Source organism: Cyphomyrmex costatus, unplaced genomic scaffold (assembly GCF_001594065.2).
Source record: "Cyphomyrmex costatus isolate MS0001 unplaced genomic scaffold, Ccosl1.0 scaffold374, whole genome shotgun sequence".
NCBI classification, from domain to species: Eukaryota; Metazoa; Arthropoda; class Insecta; order Hymenoptera; family Formicidae; genus Cyphomyrmex; species Cyphomyrmex costatus.
The window spans coordinates 1,123,452-1,147,264 of NW_017277928.1; the positions used below are offsets into that span (position 1 = coordinate 1,123,452).

The 23,813-nt window shown below is 39.3% G+C and overlaps 1 protein-coding gene across 1 annotated transcript in view; it reads left to right on the top strand.

Moving 5' to 3' along the window:
* mib1 (E3 ubiquitin-protein ligase mind bomb 1) overlaps nucleotides 1-23,813 on the top strand; it is a 391,483-nt gene that overhangs the window by 170,090 nt on the left and 197,580 nt on the right. The gene's annotated exons all lie outside the window — the stretch shown is intronic.

Sequence of the window (23,813 nt, forward strand, 5' to 3'; positions counted from 1 at the left end):
GTATTATAACGCTGTCAAAAGAGAAATTTGTACGCGACCGCACGTCGTTCGTGCCGGAGAATACGTACAAGTTACGAAAATGTAAGTTAGCAGAGAATTTCTGAGCTCTGAATAACACAGTGGATCTTGGAAAATAGGACGGAGGGAACACGTTCTTATACGAAGATTCAGTAACTTGATCGCCTTATTTGAAAATCCTATAACATTTTATAATTACGTTGGAAGTTGTCGATAACTCGCAGAGTAAAGATGAAACCCGTCCATCAGTTCGGGTTTCTACGACAAGTTATCGGTTCATGCAGAATTTCCACAACAGTCCGAGTTAACGAGCCGTAAACTCGTGAACACACCGTAGAAGTGTTACGACGTGATGCAGAGAATCCAGTAGGAAGCAAACCTTTCTGCTAAATTGAGCGTATATAATGGTGGGAGACAAGGAATCCATCCGCGATGACGGACCCTTTTGACCTAAACCGTTAGAACGTTAATAGAAAATTTATTAACAATGTGATCCGAGGTACTGATACCATCCTCTGCACAGCATTAGGTACAATCGCTGAAATTGATTCGAATACTCGAACACGCGAGATTTAGAATGTTATATAAGTATGTCGCGAAACTTTTTGTATAAATCTATTTTGTAATTTGAATAAAATAATTAGGCTCATTTTTATAGTATATGGTTACCAAAAGATTTATCAATAAAATATGTTCATGAATTTCTCGATGAATATTTCGTTATAGTCTTTAAATCTAACTATATATGTATATTATGCAAATGGGCTTTAGAATTTGTTTATGTCCATACGTATTGTTTTAAAATATTTCTTTAGAAGAGTATCGGTACCAAATTGTATATAAAAATCGTACATGTGTGTATTTTTATTGCAGAAACTCGATCGATGCATTTAAATGCAATGTCAACAATATATGCAGTATTTTATCAAATAAATACAACGCAAATAAATTTGCTGCATTGAATTTTCAAACCAGACCGCAAAGGCATTTTATTTAACCAGCTGTATTTTTGATGTTAGAATTAAATGCGTCGGTTACATGAAAATTACTGATTCCATAAAATTTTCAATTACGGGCCCTCGTACGTTATCGTCCCTCTCTCCTCTATGAAATTCTCTGTTCGGGAAATACCTGATTAAAAGGATGGCGTTACTCTAGTAAATTTTTAACGGTAACAAATCGCACATATCGAGAAATACCATGTAAAATGCAGTATATTACTATGCAATTACTATACAAATTCGTTCCTCTATGCGGTCGACCTCCATTATCGAACCATTCAGTCAGTCACTCCCAATATCACACGCGCGCGTATTATGTAAAGATATTAAATCATGCGATGCCTCTCTCACGCCATAGGACAATATCATTATTATAACGTTTCTTTCGCGTCACTTGCAATCACATTAAAAAATCTTATGATCATCTCCATTGCACAGAACGTCGATATTTTTCATCATATCCATGAGTCTGTGTTACAATATATAAGTATAAAAAAAAATACGTTTATTTATAGAACTCAATGATTTATCATTTTCTTCGATATCATTTGTTTCAAAAGATTATCAGCAGCTTAGATAATAGCGGATGCGTCGTTCTTGCGAAATAAAATCCGAACATGTAGTCTCAGGTCATTTCTTTTTTTACGATGCGATATTTTGTCTAGCAAATCTTCTATTTCGAAGGAAATATAACAAAGCAATGGTTAGAGAAAATATAATATATTTTTGTAGTTTTTGACGATATGAAATGTATTAATAAATGTCAATACAGATGTATTTCTAAAATGATATTTTAATTAAAAAAAAAAAACTTTTTTATATGTTCACGAATTGAAACGATTTCTTTATCGAAATTTGTGTATAGATGATAAAAATAATAACGATATAATTATGTCTCATAGAAATTCATCTAATCTAATAATGAATATATCATACGATGTTTTATTTACAAAAAGCATTGATATACCCGATGTTGATATACGCGAATGGGATTTGCCTAGTAATAGTAAAGGCCTTTTTACAGAGTACCTTTCGATCCAACGGAGTTGTACATTCGTTCGATCGGTAGCTGCATCCTACGTGATTTATCGCTCGCCTTATCGCCGTTAGCGGCGGCCCTTCGATAGCGCTGATCGTTTCCTATATTTTACAGCCGTCGTGATTTATCGTTCGTTTCGCGAGTTCCCCGGCGCAATTATCAGTAACTCCTGCTGCGCAACAGAGATTAGAAGCCGCCCCCGATCGCATTACTCGACTCGCGATTTTATCGGCTTTAACTATCGACGTAACCGGCTATACGATTATAAAGTGTTTCACGGTAGCAAACTGAGCTAGTACGATTTTTTTCCGATCATACCAGCTGATCTTTGATTTTTCTCTCACAAGAAAGTAACGACTCCTTTCAGTGCAAATCCTAATGTAACTCTGATAATAATCCTAATGTTAACGATTAAATGTTCTTTGCGTACTCGCAAAAAAGTTTAACAGAGAGATCCTTATAAGAATGAACATTGATGAATATGATTTTGATTCTTCTCGATTTAAATATTCTTAATATACTTTGCTGTACAATTACACTGGAAAGAGCGGAAAGGGTCATAATTAAATTATTTTATATAAAAAGACTAGTGATTATTAGAAATAAAAGCTGCACGTGTAATGCTCGTTCTCTTATCGAGCGAAATGTCGCGACATGTTCGACTCGTGCTTTAATTAAACCTGCCAAATTTATGTTCGGTGACTGAATTTCCCGCGGAATTAATTTTGAATAAAATATATACCGCTTATATTGTACAACGCGTGCATATACCCGTATCTAGAGTATTATGTACCTAGCAAGCAAATCTAATCCTGTCATAATGCATCTCGTATCGAAGGTATATTGTTTGGATAATCCTTTAAATACAGAAAAAATATATTGTACTTATAAATTTTATTATAATTACATATGTAGTTTTCTTTCGAAAATTGTTTTATTGGATTGAAATAGTATCGAAAACATTAAAATGATGCAAACGAGTTATTTAATTGATTTTGAGCTACGCAATCAGGATCATCCTATAATTAAAATGGATTAATCTTTGCGAGAAATATGTAATTATTATACTTATTACAGAATTTCAGCCATATTTAAAAAGAACAGATATGTGAAATATGGCATTTGTTGAGCAAGTGGCTCTCTTAAATCTTTTGCCGCTCGTCACAGTGACACTATCACGTCCATGTGTCGCGAAAGCTAAACTGTAGAAAAAAGGTTACGAATGCAAGGCGACCCGGTTTGTATGGAAATACTCTTTGACGGGAAGCGAGCCAGGAACCAAAGAGCGGGTGCAGGACGGCCGAGACATTATCTATGGAAAGAGTAGGAGAGGTCGTTATGGAATGGTGGTGCACGAGCGGTTCGATTCTACCGCGCCGTGTCCATGACAGAGAGAACACCGGTGGCCCCACTGCTTGTATCCACAGGGCCGGTTTAAACCCACCGTAGGAGATCATTGTAACTACTGAATGCAGATCTGAAAGTGGGCCTCGCAAAAGAAAAGGGAAGAAAAGAAAAAGAGGAAGAAAGAGAAGATGTGATCTCTTTTGAAATCTGAATAAATGATCTCCTACGAAGCGATTGAAATCTCTTGTTCTATTCGCGAACTTTTAGATTATTCGCTGGTGTGTTACTACATATACATATACCTAAAACAGTTCAAACCGGCCCTGCTAACCCATCACCCCTTCGTCCGCTCTCTAACGCTGGCGGGAGTTGCTTTAAAATATCTGGGTGGTGCGGTGGCGTGATGCCGTGATCAGCAGGGCGGACTACCCCCCGAACGTGCAGCGGTTCTCATTTGGAATCTTGTTTTATCCAGAAGGTTATCGCTTTGTTTTATTTATTACGCCAGCATCGACGATTATTAATATATCAGTTTATCCAATAACTGTATCCTAGCTCGCTGCTGTTTTTTTGCCATATCGAACCGTTGATTCTAACTGACAACCAATCGACATCTCTAATATCTATTACCATCAGTTTTAAATTGTAGCTCCAACAATTCATCTATACTTATTCTTATTTTGCTCTATTAATTTACGTTTATGCGCTTTAGTTTCATGTTATTTCAAAATAATAGGCTTGGGTTTATAAACAGTATTATTGCTAATATTTCGCCTTTTGTAATGCACTGATTACTCTCTTTGATACATATATATATATATACACACTTCTTTATATACATTGTTCATCTCAAAGATATTATTATTATTTATGTGATATTTCTACTTATTGCATTTATAATAATAATAAATAATAATAATAATTTAGTTTAAAATTTTATATTGATATTATACATTATCGTGATAAGGTTGATTTTGATAAAGTGCAGGTCGACTTCTAATATCAAAGATGGTGATTGCAATGTCGCGAAAAGTTCAATCTCACGCTCTGTTATTATTCATCGCGTGGGCAGTTTTGTTTATGGATCCTACGAAATAGTCATTTTTGACTAAGATGGATGTCCGGCATTAAACGCGAGATGGAACGGCAAAGCTATGCCGCGGCTGACATCGCGAACTGGTTTGACCCAAAGTCCATAATAAATTATCTCGGTCTTGATAGGGCTTTCCATCTGTATCCATTTTTCAGGGAATTCTAGTTTTTTCGGTATATCGCTTCCGTTTCGCATTTATTTTTGGCCATTTGCCATCGTGCTTTGATATTTCTCCTATCGACAAACGCGTCTTTTCGACGCGCTGAGATACGACGAAGTGCATACTTGCGGCATGCAAGTTATAACGTATTCTCAAACACTCGAGACGAAGTCAGCAAGAGTTTCAACGCGCGAGACCGCCTCTCGGCGTAGGTAACGTATTGCAGAAATATGAGGATTATACGAGATCTATCTCTGCCGTGTTTCACTTTACTACGCGTTACAGCGCCGCGTGTTAGCTACTATAACTCCGTGGACGTTCCTCTCGTATGTTTAACTTCTTCGAGTTATTATGCGGAAGTAACGCAATCTATCTCGACCTACGTAAACGGGAATACATTACGCACAAGCACGCACCGAGTCTATAGTGCGTGATGCAATGGCTTTTATCAGCATCTCTTGTGATGAAGGAAAGTGCTTCAATTATTTTTGATAATTACTACTCTTGAAAATTTTCGAGTTCCTTTAGATTAAGATTAGTATTTTAATAATATACTTTTTCTTTGTTTTATTATTTAAATAAGTTTAAACTAAAACTATTTACGTTATTATAAAATAACAAATAGGCTTTCTAACATAAAAAGAACTAACGAACGATTTATTTCTGAACGAACTTCAATTCCGTTAAAATGATTGATAATTGAAGAAGGGATGTGACCCAATCAATGTTCGATTTCTATCCATCAACGTAAGAGTATAAATCTAGAGCCAACAGACGGATCAAACGGACATTACATCGAAAGGACGTCAGCCTAACGCACCTAAGAGTATTGCTAAATCCCACGATAATCCATCACGGGAAGGAACAACCCTTCACCCGTGCTAACAGCTTTGCGATTCTCACGATGACGAAAACGAGGACGACGACGACGACGACGACGTCAGCGGCTCATCCTTCTCTCCCCTGCCTTCCTCTCGTTACGACGTTCGTCTTTCTCCGACTATTATTCCGTCTTCAACGCTTACGTATAAACGCAATACGCGCGCACACTTATACGGACAGTTTCGCGCAATCCGCGTCGGCAGAGAATATCCTGCGAGTCCGCAAGTTACATCTTTCCAGGTATAACTCCGTGAAGGAACGGTTGCCTTGGATTATTCAGCGCGGAATGGACATCTTCCCCTGGAACGTAATATCAATATGTCCTCTTCTGTGCGAGGTGGCGTGGAGACAATGGCGGAGATTGTGTTGAATACAGTAATCAGAGGGCGGATTGCGAGCCCCATGGGACTTGGCCGCGTCTCCTCGCTCGGTTGCTTCGTTCCTTCTCCTCTCTTCGTGCTGCCGACCGTCGTCGTTGATCCCGCAGGAACGGCCTCGCCGACGAGAGGGTGTTCCCTGACGACACTCGCTTCCTTCCTTCCTTCCCACCATTTGCTTCGGTCTACGTACGTTAGACCCCGCTTAAACAGTTTCCTTAAGATCTGCGCTCACGCCGCATGTGCTGCTACAGGATGCTACAGTTAATTGAGAACAGGAAGTTTTATTATTTCCTGAGAGAATGCTCCCTTAAGAGCTGTAACCCTTTCCTTAAGCTTCAATTATTAAAATGAGCGAATCTGAATTTTTCACGTCTTTCAAGAGTTTTTTATGTGATCGTAGACCCTTGAGGAATCTTGGGGGAAAAATTTTTTTTCATATTTAATGACGGATAGACGCGCAGTTTATTCGATCTTTCTCCACTTATAAATATCGCTATAAATCAGACAAATATCGTATTGATGATTTACGCTCTTTATTAAGTGTGATAACACAAAGGTACTAAATCTTAGTCCCCATGATTCATCATAATTGATTACCATGCAGATCTTGTTAGCGACAAGTCGAATCTCAGTGACCTATCGATGGCGCGGCGTACTTATCTTATATCTTCGTCCGTAATTGAATCTTGCCTGCGCGCTGCGCGCTCGAATATTAATTACTAAACCGCGTGACGCTGATTTACTGCGTTGCCGTTGGTCAGCGTCTCTCAATATTCCATTTACACGGAACAAAATTGATCCAAGTCGAGCGATTCAGCAACCAATTTTTCAAGCCACGATGTCGTCCCAGGATGCAGTCGCGATGCATCTTAATTACAATGGATCGGAACGAGGTAATTAACGTTTTCATCGACGGCTGAATTAAACTGGCCGAGTGCGCCAGATCACTCCTATAATCTTCGAGCGCAATTAACACGCCGAGCCGCCAGTCCATAGTGACAATGGCACCCAGGGTGCTCGCGTGATACGCAGTAATGGAACAAAACGAGATATTTACAACAATTGCGAGCAGCTCTTGGTGTTTATGGCGGTTTACGGACCGTGCGGCACATACGGTCACAGCACGCATACGCGTCTACGCGGTGTGCATACGGTATCGGCGTAGCGGATGTGGAGAACGCGGGACGAACGTCGGAACGGTAACGAGCGCGCGCACAGCCTTTAGGGAGCAGTTGGCGCCTCTCGAGGGTGGCAGCGCGACTTTATTGCAGCAATAAGAGTTATCACCCGGCGATAACTGCCCCCATAACTTCCCCGCGCGATGAATACATTCTCGCGTGCTCTCCACCTTTCTCTTTCTTTCTCCTCTTTGAACGCACCTCTGCCGTTGTTCATTGCTGCAATATCTTGCAGCATCCGCACACGCGGCACACTTTATCCGCGCCATCGTCCTTTCAAATTGCTCCTCTCACTTCTCCCGTTTCTCTTTCTTTTTCCCCATCTTTATTCCGCTACAATCTTTTCTCGTTTTATCTTTTATCCCTCGACGCAACCGTCTTCATTCGTCTCACGGTACTCACGCGACACGCATTCCGACTTACTCTTCTATATGTACTCTATCGGGTAACAGCTGACCGTTCTCACATCCTCGGACGAAGAATAAGCAAGCTCGAAACCTGCCGGACCTTCGTTGTCTCTGACGCGGAAGATATAGGATATATTTCAGTAAAACTGGGTAATGCGTAGCTTTTGGTCCTTGGCGAGCCAATTTTTTCTACAATAACAATTCATTATGTTTATATGTAAACTGAAAATATATATGTCATAAAAAGATATAATATACTCGCAAATATAAATATATCATAATACAATATATACAATTTACTCGTACAAATAATTCGAGAGAGTATATATTTTATATTGATATCTTGTTATATTATTATTTATGTTACACGCATCTCTTTTATTATATTTGAAGAAAATCTCTTTCTAAATGTCTATCTGGTAAACAATATAATGCACATATGTAGCCACTTAGACTAGGGTCTTGAACTTAAGATGATCCTGGTAACGTGACGTACCTCCATCACCTACTCAATCTCTCGATCATGTACGTGAGGCAGATGTAAGTTTTCTTTTATTTTACGCGAACGGGAAAGCACGGATACGAAAGTAGCAGTATCTCGAAGCTCGTAAGTTCAAGAGGTGTGGGTACGCGCGCACATGGAATCGCAGGTGTTATCACGTGCCGACCAACCGGTTATATCGATATTAACTACGACAAGTTGGCGACCACGCACGCAATTGCGACAGTCACGGCAGATTACTTTTTCTCAAGGTAGCCGGGGTTCCGCAATTAGTACGAGGAGAAACTCTATCCGATTAGAACAATCTGGTGTGTTGTGGAAATACGCCGCTTTTTACGCAGCACAAAAGCCATGCTTGTTGCATAGATATAATCTGCTCTTATTAACGCGTAACGTCCCGGGCGGAACGAAATGACAATTTTGCGTTCTAATTATTGTGTAATACTGAAATACAGAATTATTCAATATCGGTTTTTGTACCGCTGGTCAATTTATTTCGTATTTAGCATTATTTAAAGAATTTCTTCATCTGTATCTCGATAAAATATTTACGGCTGTTGTTTACCGTGTTAATGTAGGTAACATTATAAAGCGCATATTAATGGACGGTACACTTTCCATCGACGAATCCTATCAACGGAAATACACGAATAACGAATATATGTATATGTAAATCTCGCCTTCTATCACATTTTTCGTAACTAAAATCCATCGAATTGCTGTAATTCGACAAACATATGCAGAATTAATAAATTCCTCTCTTCTTTTTGCCGCGCGGGTTAATTGGCACAAGTATCCAATATCAATAAGATTAATTAAAACGTTGCCATATCTGATGAATTGAAGCTGCATTCGCGAATATATTTACTCCATAATGTCATTCACAAATACACATTTATTCATAAATGTTACAGCAAATCAAAAATTGAATCGAATCACAGATCGATTATTCGTTTGCCTGGAAAAAAAAAAAACCGAATGATCTCGTTATTCTACGAATGAGATCGTAACACGTTGTAGTCGAGCCCAGATATTCTATCGTCCTCTCGCCCGCCTCTTTTCATCCCTTTGTTTTCTCTCTCTCTCTCTCTCTCTCTCTCTCTTTCTCTCTCATCCCGACGTCGTCGTCGAAATTGCCGGCGAAATATTTCGGCTTCCAATGTTGCGCGATTAATCCGAAAAGTGAGGCGCAATATCCGAAATTACGGCACACATTTCTCTCGCACCGGCCGCAATAACGAAGAGAAAACGGCACAACTGGTAACAACGTATTGCGCGATTAACGGAACTGCGAGACCGCGGGCTTTGTGTACGAGTGTACGTATTTATATATGTGCATGTGTGTTCCTGCACCGCCCACGAAATTTCCGATTTATCTGAAAATCGCACATCTTGCCTGTTCTCCACGTGCCACTGATCGAAAACTTAATTTTAATTTAATATATAAGGGGAACAAATATATCAGATTATAATAATTCTTCATGTATATACCGTATTCTTATTAAATTCAAATTTTATATTATTTTGTTTATTCATTACGCTGTGTATCAAATATATATCTCAATTTAGGAAATTAAATAAGTATTTGGTTTCACCTTTTGTCTACAGTAGTATTCACTGCTTGTACTTAGATATTATTCAGCATTCCTGTTAATTATTGCATTCAATAAAGTTATTATTACCATTATCACTATAGGAAATTGAAAATTTATGAATTTCGAACGGCTGTTTTATGAATCATTATTTTCTGTATTCTGACAGGAAGTTCAGATTATGTGTAAATAAATTTCATAATGTAATACATGAAAATTTATTATCTTATAAACTTATGGAATATAAAGCATGTGTGAGAGTGTTTTAGAAATTGAGAATAATATATGAGATATATCTTATTATAATAGATATCGCTTAAAATATCTCTGTTCTATATTTTTATAGAATCATATACATGTGTATATTACTGACTACAGCGCAGAAAGTATTATACTATAGAATTGTAATGATACCGACGTTCGGCTCTGGTTTAGTCGATATTAAAGTCCGACTTTATATTGACAAAACTTTTGGTAGGTTGCTCCGCGTGCCATTAGTGTGCATTAGAAGTCACGTAATCGATAACGGGTGTCGGGAAAGTAGCTCAGAAATCTCAAACAGAAGCGGTAAAGAGCGAAAAAATGGTACGCGTTGAAACTTTCTTCATACCTAGTACGTATGTTGTTATTAATAAACGGGTGTATATTATAGGCAAGTACAACTATTGTCTAACACGCTGCATTTCTTTTGAAAAATGTTCCCCGTTTTTAACCCGATGCTTCATCTCGTGCACGCCTCTCCGTCGTCCTTCTTGTCGGCGTTCTTGCGCAAAATGTGGAAACGCAAATATTTAAGTATAATTTCACCGTAAGGCAAAATAAATACCCTCTTTCTTCGTTTTCCTCTTATGCTTATTCTCGCATATTAACTCTTAAGAAAGAAATAAAAGTTTTAGTGCATACCGAAAAATAATCATATTTTAACCCTTTTGGTAAGAGTTGACCGCATTACAACTCAAATACGCCGGATGAAGGATCTTCATTATTCTTGATATTAAATTTTCAATGCAATAATCATCTCGAGTGTTGTTCGATTATAGCAAGTATCTTTTTCGAAAAACTTGCGACAAATATAGCTTATTATTGTGGAATTGTTGCAGCATGGATTATATTGATATAATTTCATTTAATTTAATTTGTAAAAGTGACTCAATTGATTTAACTGATGTCAATAATTTTTGACATTTTTGCTTTCAAAAATTGGTCATTTTATCTCCATAATATTTTATATTATTATTATGATATGTCGCAATATAATGTATCGGCTTTCATTTATTATAGATTGATACATAAAAAGTTGGAATATTACGTCGAGATGACGTGATCAATACAGATATACACGATGGGCAATAAGGATAATCGACGATGAGATGCGCGAGAAGAACGTGCGAATAATTCTAAAAGATCCATCCCCTGTTCGAAGGGTGATACCGTGAAGTGAAGAGACGCGGAGGTACAACGGTATGCGGGCGCGATGGTGCTGACCCCGATGACACAACAAAGAACAGTAGAAGAAAGCGCAAAGTGCTTTCTCAGAGTCGCGGCGATGGGTGCGGGCATTGGTTGGGAATAGGCGATCGGGCAGACAATGTTTAAATGCTTTTCGATACGAGAAAGAGAGACGGAGGTTTCATCAAAGCGCGAATTCCTACGAGCTCGAAAGAGACCCTCGTGGAACCGATGCCCGTTCTTCGCCTACCTTCAGCCACTGTGGAAGAGAAGGGGAGGAAGATCGGCGGCGTGGATGGCGGAAGCCGGTCTCTTCTGGAGGGAGATTCGGTGTGTTGGGAAGGGAGAATTTTCTGGGTGAGAGAGAAGACTCGCGGAAGACGTGCTATGAGAGACAGAGACAGAAGGATGCAAGCAGGGTTGAGAAAGGATAAAGAAGGATCATGGAAGATAGTCGGCGAGAGAGAGACGCATGAAGGGTGTTTCTGTGTGCATGTGTGTTGGAGGGTATGCGTGCTCCTAGCAGACGGAGAGCGGCGATAAAACGCGCTGGTTGAAGCAAGACGAACAAAAGGGGTGAGACGACGAAGAGCGTGCGAACTCCGAAAGAGGAGCTCCGCTGCAGCGGCGGCGGCGGCAGGTGCGGAGCGAGGAGGAAGAAGAGACGGAAATCGCAACAAAGACGAGACCAGCCTCTTCCAGAAGAGTAAGCGAGAGAGAGAGAATTGAAGACGAGGAAGGGGAGGACAGAAGGGGAAGTGAGAGAGTGAGAAAGATGGAAACGCCGCGAAGAAGATCGACGACGGGAAGGGGTGGTAGAAATCGTGCGCGCGAGATGGGACGAGAATCTCTCTCTGTGCGAAACGGAGACGGGATTCTGAGGATGGCAAAGGTGGCGGGGGATGGATCCCACTGTACTCGACTAGTGCACGAATGCGAGAGAGACGGCAACGCGAGGAGGGAGCCGATGCGAGGGTAGCTAAGGGAGGTTACGCGGCGAGAGGGGCGACCAGTGGGACGCGGGGAGGGTTCACGGGCGTACTGGGTGGATGGGTGCTGGTACGGTTTTCAAGAGGAAAGAGAAGGAGAGGGGTGAGAGCAGCGAGTGGTTGGTGCATTATTGATCCCAGTGTGTGCGGACTGGGCAAAAAGAGGAGCCTCCGGCTCGGCCCGAGAAAGAGACGGAGCGATACACCCCCGGCGTACGGGGGCAAGAAGGAGACACCACCGCGCAGACCGATCTCGCAGACAGATATTAGAAATGCGTTCGCCTCTTACCCGGCATGCGGCGGCACCCGCTGACGAATCCACAAGAAGAATCGAGGAAAGAGAGAGAAAGATATCCATCCGCGATGCGGTGAATTCACACCTGGCTGGATAATTCGAAGTAGGTGGCGTAGCATAGGGGTTAGTGACGGGGAGGGGGAGGGGGAGGGGCGGCGAGAGGAGTGCCAAGGGAGATCGCACGAGGAATAATCCAATCCTGAATGTTCCGGCGATCCTGGATATCCCGAATACAGTGAATCGCGTTTTAAGTCGCGGTATTATCCGGGGATGAATTATTCAGGGAAGACGATAGATACCGTTCTTGTTTCGAGGTCGCTCTGATGGAACTCGTATATATCCTTTATGTGTGCGCCACCGATACCCCTAGTCTCGGAACACGCAAGGAATGGCGAAGGGAAAAAAACGATAATGCGACGCGTTACGTCGTTTTATTGTATGATGTGGCGAGCGTTCGGTTTTCGATCGACGAACGATCGAAAAAGAGGAAAAGAGAGAGAAACGATTAAGTCTTCAATGGCGAGAATCCTTTTCCAGCGAATGTATATTTGTCCTCCGCGCGATTCTCTCGTCCTCGCGAAAAGCGCTTTACTGCCCGTTATCCCGTCTGTCTCGACGTAATCTCGATATTTTTCTAGAAAAATCGCGATCTCTACAAAAGCGGACGTGGTCGAACAGATAGGACTCGCTCCGTTGCACTGGCGTAACAACATTATGAACATTGCGATTATTTTTTGTTTGTTTCGGTTTTTGAATAAGTTACTGTTTCCCGGATTTTAATCTTTTTACTTTTAGATATGATGGAAACATATCGCTTTTCTCTCTTTCATAAATGATACAACTCAAAAAATGTGATATTTGATTTATTACCATGAATGAATTAAATAAACAATATCCTATCAATCATCAAAAATGAACTAAATTAGACTTCGTAAAAATATCATAAATGTTATCGGCTCAAAAAGGGTGGTTTTTAAAAGCTGTAAATGAAAATGACAAAAGCGACATTTGATCGTGTTATGAATATATTCTGTTTACTGATATTATTCGATTAATTTCAAAGATAGTTTTTCCTTTTTGCTGGGAAATTTTATTTTTTAACCATGTCACTTTTGAAGAAGAGGAGTAACATAGATATTTTTTCTTTTCTCTGTAATAATAAATGATTCTTGTCAGTCCAAACACTAATTATAAAATACTAATAAGTAATTTTATATTTAATTAATCTAACTTATTCTAATCTAAATTCTTTGTTTATAAAAAAAAAACGGATAGAATAATTTTGCTTATGATTTAAACATTTAGGTGGATATGCAGATTTGAAAAGAATTTTATTGCACTATCGGAATAATTATGTAGGACGTTCAAGCGGGTTGCTAGAATGTTAACACGCTTTGCAGCATTTTTCATTATGCTTGAATTTTCTACAAATTTCTATCTAAAAATAACTTTTATGGACCATTAAAATAATTATGTAGAAAATTCACAGATTTGTATTTACTTAAATTTAAATACTTTATCAAAATCGTTTTTTTTCGTGTATCATTTAGCAACAAATGTAGTATTATATACGATAGCGATTAATATAATGAAATGTTTTACTTGTCACAATGTACTTGATCGAAAAAGGTTTTTTACGTATCATTGGCATACACCTCTTCAATTTTTGATGTAACAGCAAAATAATATTTTCATAATTGAATTATCGCAAGGAATCGAACTAATGAACGTCACCTCTTCTTAGCAATATGTCGTTTCGTTAATGAAAAGGTTTATTGGATTGCAATACCTCTTCTCTCGTAGAATCACATCCTCGAGCGATCTCTATCGTTCTCTCGTACGATCGAATCTGCAACGAGCAGTCGAGCCTCCTGGAGTGTCCAGCAACGATCAATCACTGATATGAATCACGACTGTACCGGTATACGACACTACCGGTATTCTTTCCAGTTATTTATTATACGTCGAATTTAATGGCTTCGCCACGCGCATTCGACACAGTTTCAAAGAGTAAGTCTGCCGTTATCGATCTCTCCGTCGACATGCCGTTCGATCGACGTTGTTGCCGATAGGAACGTCGGTGCGACGCGCGCGAACGTTACCGGGAAGAATTATAGAAAGCCTTTGTCAGGGAACGCTATTCATAATGCCATTCACGCGCGCGCGTACTATGAAATTTATTTAAAAAAAGAAAAAAATTCCCCCGGCCAGAACTCATTAATCAGACCGATGGACATTTTATACGACCGGTGAATAATTCAGGCCATTACCGTCAGCACGTTTTAAACGTTCCGCAAATGAATGCTGGGAATTCTGCGAATTCCGGAAATTTCGCTGGAAACTCATGTGCGACTGGACATTTCCGCGCGCAAGTGTCCAGCCTCCCGCGAGTATCATATCGAAATTCACGCAAGTTTTCCGCCGTCAGTCATTCTGGGGCATAGATATTTGACGAGGCATATAAAGCCGTATCACAGTCATAATGGCGCACTGATAAAGGCATTATCGAAAGCCCGTCTCGTCGAATGGACCGCGTTTAAAATGGCACGCTTGCGGTGTCAAACGCACGCAAAAGCGAAACGTGCTTTATCATCTCTGATTAATAAAGCAGAAGGAACGATTGTTGCTGCAAATTGCTCAATCCGTTTTATCAGTCCTCGATACGTATTGACGAAAAATCATCATCGATCTTTTGGTATCTTTGTTTTTGTATAATTATTGTATGTGCTCTTATAAACGTATTCGATACGTATATTGACGAAAAATCATCACCGAAGACGATAAATAACTCGCTCTCTCGATACGCCGTTGCGCAAATGAACAGCGCGTTTTTCGAACATGGCGAAAGTAAATCGACAGCTTCCGAAATACGTCGCGAAAAATCTCTCACCTTGCTCGGTCGGAGTAAACGCCGATTTTTCTCCTTCCTCGGGATAATCCATTTCTGCCTCACGGCCTTTCAATCTGGACGCGATAAGTGGCGAAGCACGGCGAAATGGATTTTCCTGACGAATCCATCTGGTGAGTAAAGATGCATAGCTTCTATCGTCGTTTCTCCCCTGTCGTAATCACCTCTAATTAAATTCATTAAGTAATTAGCGCCAAAACAATAGGGATATACAATGGGGCACATCGTTCGTTGGCCATTGGCTCGCCGAGTCCACGCGGGCCGTATTTCATGGACTTTTAAGCAGCGTTTCATGTCTGTTTCGAAACACAATGGAGCTACTTTGCTTTGATTACATTTATCTGCGCTCCCAGCATCCGTTCTATTTGAAATTTATAATTGTGCCTCCTGCATAAACCACAAGTTTGGCACTAATGGTCGAATATTAAATTACACTTTTTTGAACAACGTGTTCACGTATTTTATTTTGACATACAAATTTTATTGCTCCATATCTAGCTGTATTTTCATTAATAGAAGGCATCACGTATGTGTACGTGCCTGTGTGTATATGCATCGTGCGTATATGACATTGGTGGCGCGTTGTATATTAAAACTTATTACACGCGACACTATTTGCATCGATGATGCAAGTTTACATCATACATATGTACATTTAGCACAAAGTTAAAGGTTTTAATTTTAACACGTATTTATAACTCAAACGGTTAACTAACAAAAGTACAGTGATTGTTTGTATAGATTTTTTAAAAACATTTTTTAAAAATATTTTTATTCTTAGTGTCCATTATATACAAAGAATTTATGAAAAATTCATTTTTTACTCAATATTTCGATTCGTATTGGAATTTCAATGGCTCTGAAGCTATGCTGATTTGATTCGAGATATACGTAGTAGGGAGAATGTTAAAATGCATCACGCGTTAGATTTATATAAAATAGTGCGCCATACCTAGTTCGAGAATGAACAAGCGAAAACGTGAACGAGACATTTGCAGTCGATACATTTCGTAATAGAAAAGGATAAAAACAATATCGCATGTCTTATACATTTTTTATGTACGACCCAGTTTTCGAATACCGTGCTCCTGGCTGCAAAACGTTATGAATTGCTATGCTACAACTGCTATTCTTCAACATCCAAATAGCACGATATGTAAAATTTGCCAGGATTAAGACTAATACACGAATGCATTTTTCCTGTCATGGAATATATGTGTATCAGTTTAACTTGATTTTTCGCTCAGTATTTCCGCTCGACATACTTGTGCAGAAAATCGACTCGTCTTGTGTTTTCATTAGATCTCATCCGTGTAAAAATCATTTTTTGACCTACACTCACGCGTTTCCTATTGCTATTACAAGCACTCGCGATGTTGCGATTTTTTTCTTTTCCATTTTCTGTGTACGTATCGTTAGTGCTGTGCGGATGTTTTTGAAAATGTCGACACGGCGCAGCGTCGGCGAACGAACTCAACTTGGGTGCAACGACGAACTCTTTTGTCGAGAGCAAAGAGTTCTAATGAATGAGTTCTTTCTGCCCAACCGTCTCTTTTATTTCTCCGCGAGGGAGATTAAACGCGGCATCTGTAACTAGGTCGTCAACGCGATGAAGCGAAATATCAAATGTGCTACCTATTATTATTTATATTGCTGATATTGATTGCTGATATTCTATATTAGAAAACCGGTGATATTCTATATGAAAGAAGTATAACGTAATATACGCGTTGAGCAATAAATCAACGTCGCACACATTAATTATGTTTCTTATTTCGAAATAATTTTTCATCTTTTGGTTTATGCACATCGAATTGAGTTTCATGTACGCTGCTTGGTATATATTTGCGAAATGAGCACGAAAAAAGGAACGTAGATACGTGAAACAAGAAAGAAACTGGTAGGCGCTGGTTCCTGAAATTTTACATAGACGTGTTTGCCGCTTTTAACCCACACGGATCTGTGTCTGTTCCGGTAATTACCTCGATTTAGGGTAATGTTGTTTTTACTCCACCACGCGCTTGTACACCGCACGCTACCATTTAATACACCTTGCGCCTTCTGCGAGATGTGTCGCAACGAGTCTACATTTAATTCTCGGCACCAAGCCGGGGATATTAGGGAAGCTGCGTTTCACAAAAGGTTTTCCTCTGCTTATTCTGTAGAGAATGCAGCGCGAAGTATATATGAAAAATATTACGGATAACTTTTGGACTGTCTTAATGAAGTTTGTTAATTTCACGAAAAATCAGTGATGAAAGATAAACGTGTAAAAATAATGTTATTTTTCTACGTGTGTAAATAAATTTTCCTTCGTCATTTTTCGATGTTTCCTATTATAGTTTACAGTCAATTCATAAAAAATGGAGAAGGTAAATCTGTTTTCTCGAAACGCTGACAAACGCAGACCACACGACGGCTGAGATATAAACGGAAGCTAGCATGTAAAACTAGTCGTAGGTGCGAAGTGCTGACTTTACGAGCGAGATCTGCGCCGAACGACAGGCAGACCGAGAGGGATGGGGACGCTCCCGTGTCGTGGTCACGATGATGGATCAAATAAACGAGCATTTCCATAGCGATTCTGTGTCCAACATAAACACTATCGTTTATCATTCGTGTGCTGAGCCAGGCATTTTCATCTCTATTTCATTTCGTGATATTGGAGATAATCATTTCCGAATAAAATTTATCAGGGAGGATGAGATTTGGAAAAATCTTTCTTCGATTTGGACACGAAGTAATTTTTTGTTCGTTAATAATAAAGTTAGAATTTTTATCCATTAACATGGATAAAGACAGAACATTTTTAGAAAAATGTTTTCTATTACAAAAAAAAAGTCTTGAAATTTTTATTAGAAACAGAATTACTTATTGTTAGAAAAAATTAGCTTCAATCTTTTTTATTTATTATTATTTACACAATTTGCGCGATCTGTGTGTATCATATACTATTCCTTTGGCGCCATATTTATCATAAATTTAACATACTGGCTATTCCGAAAAATATTGCATAAAAATAAATTATTATATAATATTATAATAAATTTTTCTTCAAAACACCAAACATTAAGAGATACAACAAGCAAACATAAATGTCTTTATTAACAATGAAGTTACAGTAAAAAATATCTCGATTGTGCTGAATGGCATTGAAAAACAAATGATAAATTATATTAAATTTTATACTAAGTAAAAAGAATCGCAAACTATACGGTCAAAGTTATAGAGATATTGGAATAATTTTATATATTATTTATATTATGTACCTTTACTTTAGATATATCACTACGCGCTAATTACTTTCAAACACAATGAAACTATATTATTGAAATGATTTGTATAACACGCTCTTTTATGTCCCTCGTCTTGATCCAATATATTTTGATTTTTCTTTTCTCGCGTTTGCACAACGAATGGCGAATATAATTGAAGGAAAGCGCTGACGAACGCTGACGTACGTTGATAAGGCTGTAGAAAGTCAATGCGCAAGAGTCAGGAGTAGGCTACTATACTTTACGAGCAAAGTCTTACTATGAATGACAATCGCCGGTTGGTAAAGCCGGCCCCTCGCCAATCGAGGGCAAAGAGTAAAGAAGGCCGAAGAGGACGTGGGAGCTCATAAAGGATGATCAGCTCGTAAAACTGATCACTTCCCGATAACCTGAAGCATCACGATGGCGAACTACCTCGAGTTTGTCGGCTTTATCTTTGTGGTACAACAGGTTAGCTAGAAAATAAGCAAGACTGAAGCCCTGGGAGTACCGACGTCATCCGCCTCGCTGGAAAATCTCAGAGACAATCTCGAAAAGAATGTCGACCAGATTAATCGATATGCATGTCGATATTAGCGCGATACATATCATTTTCCCACAAGCAGTTGCAAGTATCGTTGCACAATAAGAATGATATTCTTAGTATACCGTTGTCTTTTAAGTGTGTTAAAAATAAGAAAACCTTTGACTGATGGAAAAGATTAAGCGAGCACGCACGCTCCACGAAATTCTCATTTAATTCTCGTCTAAAAACGATTGCCGGATAAAAAGGCAGATATTAGAGCGCGGTTGCGGCCGGCGTGGCGGTTAGGTAACCGGAAATACGCGGCCGCTTAAGACTGCCGAGTCACGTTCTCGTACGGGGAATTAAATAATGCCTTAGCGCGGTTAGATCGTAGAAAAATGTGCGGCACGTTCGCAATTTTATCTCCTGATTTGTTTACTTACGTTTATTCTCGTATTCCTCCCGGGAGAGAACGTGAATTTATTCAGAAAGACGAAGGTAGTTGGGGATGTACCGGCGAAAGATGTGGGTGGGAGAAAATGACGGCGAGGGTGGCCGAAGAGGGAGGGAAGTTCGGTGAGGATAGAGGACGGTGTTAGTCACGAGTTGGAGAAGCAACCGAAAGCAGCCTTTGCTCCATTTTTAAAATTCTTTACGACCTTCTTCGATGCTCCTCTGCTCGGCTGTAGTGCGGGTGAAAGGTCACGTAAACGACAGAGGGAAAGGGCAATTTTCCTCTCCCCTTCTTTGTCCTCTTTCCCCCCCCCCCTCTCCTTTTGTCGTTATCTTTTTTTTTTACGGAGTCGCGAAGTGTGCATACCAGAAGCGCGTATCCGGTAGACGTTTGTCAGACCGTCTCTGTTTTTATCTCCCGGCTTACCGCACCGTTACATGAACGCTGGTTTTTGCCACGATCATTTCGACTTTTGCAAAACGCAAACCGCATCACGCTTCGATTAAACGCACTGTTTTATTAACACGAAATGCCTATAATTCACATTCCGTTTATAATGCAAAATTAAATTGTTATCACGGTCTGCTTATTACAATTTAATAATTATTTTATTCGCTCCATATAAATTCTGATTAAAATGCTCCTTTGGAAATATTATCATGTTTGGTTTATTTTCGCCATCATGATCGAGTGTATATTATTGTACTATATTGATTATAACATAAGTACACCTCTCGATAATCACGCATTAATATATCCCAGTTAATTTATACTATTGCTCTTCTTGATCATATGAAGGGTATCATTTTATGCTAATATTAGGTTTATTTTTAATGAATTTTCTGTTAACTAGTGTACATGATACAACAATCGTATATTTGTTTCACTTCGACTTATTGCACCGTTAGTTACCCTAGTTTAGAAAGTATAGGAATAAAAACAGATCTACTGAGCGAAAACTTTTCGACACTTCTTCAACTTGACTGACAAAATCTCGCAGTTCAGTAACATCATCGTGCGATAACAGTATCGTTGCCACGTTTTGTCTTCCTCGCTCTCCGAGTGAATCCTTATCGCTTATGTCTGTATAACGTTCGTTAGGGTCAACGACCTTTCTGTCTCCGCCGAACGCCACGAAGGTGCTCAGCGTGTTGCGAGTAATTGCTGCAGTTGCAGCGGCGCGGGCGGCGGCGGCGCGCTGGCGTGAATACAGTAAACTCGCTTGAAATTACATCAACGGGAGATCCTTCACGGAGGCCGGCAAGTTTTGCCGGTGTAGTCACGCTGTTAGCATGGCGCGTCGTGCCTGCCTAAACTGTTTTGTGTCCTGGTCGTTTTACATCTCTGTAAAATCCTCGTCATGGTCGGCTGGACGACCAAGTTCGTCCGCAGCACGGATTGCAAGACACCTGTGATCCGGGCGATGCGGAAACTTCGGATCAAGGTCGTAGCTCTCAGGATCGACGTTGATCCTTGCTCGACGTAAGCGGCCACCAGGCTTCCGCCTTTCGAGGGATTACATCGAACTCACACAGCCTTGCTGTTTACAATTCCCTGTCACAAAACTTCTGCGTCGAAATTCGCGGCAAAACGTTCTGACGTTGTCAGTCGTTAGATATCGTTGGATTCGCTATTCGTCGAAGTTGACTATCGATCAAGCCTCTGTCATAGCGTGAGCATAACGTTCGTAGCAAAGGGAGACTGCGGGAACATTTATGCAGACAGTCGACGCTTTCCCAACTGGTGTAACATCCTAACGGGACGCACGTACGCGCATTTCTCTGACTGATTCACGAATTTGCCGATATGCATGATTCATGCATGCATACTAGTTCATGAGATCATATACGGTTCTCGCTTTCTCTCTTCCCTTTCTCTTCGAGACGCATTCCTCGACTCGATTCAATGAAATTCACGATTAAATCTCTTACTATTGAAACCTTTTTTGTAATACACAGCATTTGTGTTCGATAGCACCAAAATTTATATAATTATGACAAATAAGTTTGACAGTGCGGGAATCAATTCGCACGTGGAAAGAACAGTTTTGTTGAAGTACCATAGCTTATAGATTTAATTATTTTAACTTGGATTATCATAATAATTATAGGTATAGAACGTTCAAACTGCTAAAATGTCGAAAGTTTTTGCAGCATTGCTCATCATACTTGAGTTTCCTGTACAACTATTTCAATGGTCCAACAAAATTATTTTCAGATCTACTTAAATTTTTAAATCAGCAAAATTGTTCTTCCGCGCAACATTATATCTACAATATTTTTATATAAAACTTAACGATACAGGGTGAATCTTGTAATCACTAAGGATTATTGTCTTAATACAATACTGTAGGAATCACGAGTATTGCAGAGGAGACTGCACCGAGGATTTAGCAGAATTAAGAATAACATCATTAGAGAGGCTAAAGCGGCCCGACGCGACGGTTTATGCAACATTTCAGTCGAAAACGTTCGTTCACTGACTCTAATTACACGATGCCGCGCGTACAGCAGCTGCACGACGCATTCCGGGATGCAATTTCTGCAAGTTGACCGTGTAACGGGTAACTCATTTCGCCGCGATGGAATCGTGTAATTATCTGCAAAACATTACTTTCATAAATGTGGCGTGATGCACTTTGCAAATGCAAATTGCGATGTACATCGCATTTAATTGTTTATAAGAAAAAAATCAAAGTAAAAACGACTCTTATAATATTTTATAATTTTTCTGGCTGAGAAAAAAAAGAGAAAGATTTCGAGCTTTTATAAAATAATTGCATGACTCCATGTTGCTTTGTTAAATACTTGAAGTTAATATCTGATATCTGTTTGAAGGTTGTATCGGGTTTACAGGTCTGTAAAGTTAACACCTATAAATGTGAATTTTGATGACCAAATCAACATTGCATTCGATTGTCCACTATTTGTCCACAGTTGTCCATAAAAAAATTTTTTGTCTACCCTCCAAAAAAATTATATAAAAAGATTGTAGCACCCTCATGTGAATATTCTTCCGAATTGTGTACAGAAATCGTTTTGTCCACCAAAAAAGTTATAAACAAATTAAGGTTAAACAATGTTTGTTTGTAATATTTTTTTGACAGGTGGAAGTATATTTGCATGGGGGTGCTACAATATTTTTTTTGTTTATAAATTTTTTTGGAGGGTGGATAACAAATTTTTTTTTATGGACAAATATGGACAAATAGTGAACATTCGAATACAATGTTGATTTTGTCAAAATTCGTATTTAGAGGTGCCAACTTCACAGACCTATCGGGTTACTTCGATGCAGTTCCAGCAACATAACTCGAATAGAAGGATATCCGCAAACATCCTGTGGGGAATCGTATTCGAAAGGAACATATCGTCGTTCCTGTAGCCCAATGATATGCCCCAGGCATGCATACGTTCCATCAGCCGCGGCGCATATCTCGACGCATTTCACGCATGGCTGATCAGCGCGATAGATAATTTATCCGCAATATATCGGAGCTGCGAATGCGAATGCTGCGTATATGACGCCCGGGTACAAATCAGTTTATAAAGAAACGACGAGGAAACGGTCGTCTAACCGAAAATAGTGGCATTATATAAAATGGTATGCCTACAACTCTTTAAAAGCGATATATTCAAGTCATTCTCATAAAATTTGATTTGTTGTAACAATTAATATTAATTATTCAATGATTTGGTTTAATAGTTAACATTTACTTTTTCTGAATTTTTTTCTGAGCTTTTTTTCTTATTTATTTAGTCTTCAAATTATATATCTATTACTCGACACACGACGTTAAATTATTTACGGATTTTCCAAGATTTACAGTCAATTTTTTTTATTATTTTATTTCTAATTAACCTAATTTCTAATTTACTCAATTCTAATGGTGGTCGAGGCGCAGTGAACTGAAATGCTCGTGTCTCACGTTGCGTTCGGTGCCATTTCTGCAACGCGAGTAATCGTGACAATGTTCCTGAAACAGAGAGCGATTGCGCGATATTCCTGAAACAGAGTTATGTGTCCGTTTGTATATGTACACATGGCATCTACGGCGCATCAGTGGTACATCTCACGCATAGCCGATCGATGCCACGGATATTCCTCGAGGCACGTTGTAATTTGAACATCGATAAAGCGCGATTTGCGATCTAATGTAAGAGATGACAAGCGAGATGAGCAGTCACGTCTTTGCGCTCAATTGTCGCGCGTAAGTATAGCTAACTCTGTATTTTATACAATTGCAGCGCTTTATCAGTTCTTTCGCCGTGAGCCTGTTGAGCTAGACGAATGTAGTATGTGATATAAAAATCATGAATTATTCCTACACTCGAAAAAA